The sequence below is a fragment of the Dasypus novemcinctus genome, chromosome 30 (assembly GCF_030445035.2).
Source record: "Dasypus novemcinctus isolate mDasNov1 chromosome 30, mDasNov1.1.hap2, whole genome shotgun sequence".
NCBI classification, from domain to species: Eukaryota; Metazoa; Chordata; class Mammalia; order Cingulata; family Dasypodidae; genus Dasypus; species Dasypus novemcinctus.
Window position 1 is genome coordinate 13,841,181 of NC_080702.1, and position 2,093 is coordinate 13,843,273.

Genomic DNA, 2,093 nt, shown 5'->3' on the forward strand with positions numbered 1-2,093 from the left:
ATTATCCCCTATTCTCCTAGCGTGTCCCCCAAAGTCCTTTTTTATACAGTTATTTAGGGTTTTTTTCATTGTTGTTTTAGATAGTGTTGCAATTGTGGCTCATGTATACCTGTATTTCTCTTCCCCCTACCTGTTCTCCACCGTTTGCCCACCCTCTTTTTCTTTCTTTCTTTCTTCTTGTCTTTCTTTTTTTCTTTATTATTATTAGTTTTTCTTTTTCAGTTTTTCTCTCTCCCTCTTGTCCCTCATTTTCCACTTATTTTATTTTAATTCAAGTATACAATAGGTGCTACAGGGAACACCTCACACTTGCTGGAATTTCCCATCCTCCACTGCCTCATTTCTGTGTGAACTGATTTAGGCTACCTACACTATCCCCCTTCCCCTGCATCTTGATATCCGCTATCATCTACTATCTCTCCTATATTCCACCCCCCACCTCCCGTTCTTTGATCCACAAAGTGTCTAACTCTTAATTTCTAATACCTTTGTTTTGTTTTCTGTCTGGTATCCACTCTTGAAACTATTACCTTTCTTTTCTTTTTCCCTCTCTCACGAAAACAATAGCTTTGTAGCTCATACCATATTCCTCCCATATTCTGTCATCTACCTCATAATAGGTACTCTACCTACAGCTATAACTCTACACAATCTACATGAATCTAACCTCCATCCTCCCAGATCTCATATTCTTGCTTTGTTAACATATATCACCAATACTACTCTACACTTTTTCCTTGCTTACACAACTGCCTTTCCCTGGCACTAATACTTTCCTTTAAAGTGAACTTAACCAGCAACAAGAAATTAGAATAAGAACAAAGTGACAAAAAGAAGATATAACACTTACACAAAAATAACAGCTAATTAATCTCCAAGACTAGACAAAGAAGCTAAGGAACTCATAAAACCCGTCAAGATAAAAGGATGACCAGAAAGCAACAAAAATCGACAAACCAAATCAGTAATCAGGAAAACATGGGTGAATGCAATCAACAAACTAAAAATCAGGAAGGGGAGCAGAACTTCGCACAAGCAATGAAAGATCTCAGAACATTTATCACCAACAAATTTGATGAAGTAATGAAAGAGGTTAACAACATGAAAACAACACTGGGAGGGGAAATTGCAGACATACGCAAAAACATAACAGACATGATGGGAATGAACACCACAGTTCAAGAAATCAAAAATACACCTGCAGCAAATATCAACAGACTAGAAGAGGCAGAGCAGAGAATTAGTGATGTGGAAGACAGTACATCAGAAATCAAACAGATAGTAGAAGGGGTCAATAAAAAGATAGAAAAAATCCAGCTAGGACTTAGGGACCTGAATGACAATGCAAAACGCTCAAATATACATATTATAGGTATTCCAGAAGGAAAACAGAAGGGAAAGGGGTCAGAAGGACTGTTGCAGGAAATAATGGCTGAAAACTTCCCAAATCTACTGAAAGAGACAGACGTACATATCCAAGAAGCACAGCGCACTCCACTAGTCATAAACCCCAACAGGCCCACCCCAAGACATATACTCGTCAAATTATCCAATGCTCAACACAAACAGAAAATCCTAAAAGCAGCAAGAGAAAAGAAAACCATCACATACAAGGGAAGCTCCATAAGATTAAGTGCTGATTTCTCATCTGAAACCATGGAGGCAAGGAGGCAGTGGTATGATATAGTCAAGGTACTAAAGGAAAAAAATTCCCAACCAAGAATACTCTATCCAGCTAAACTAACATTCAAACATGATGGAGAGTTCAAAATATTTGCAGATAAACAGAAACTGAAAGAGTATACCAACAAGAAACCTCCCCTTCAAGAAGTTCTAAAGGGAGTTCTGCAGGAAGAAAGGAAAAAACAAAACAGGCAGAGTTGGAGGAGAGTATAAGAGCAAGAAAAAAAGACAAACTAGATGGGGAAAAAAATACAAACAAAATATGACAAACACAAATCCAATAAAAATATGGCTAACATGAATAATTCCTTGAAAGTAATAACACTGAATGTCAACGGATTAAACTCACCTATCAAAAGATTCAGACTGGGACACTGGATAAGGAAATATGACCCTTCTGTATGCTGTCT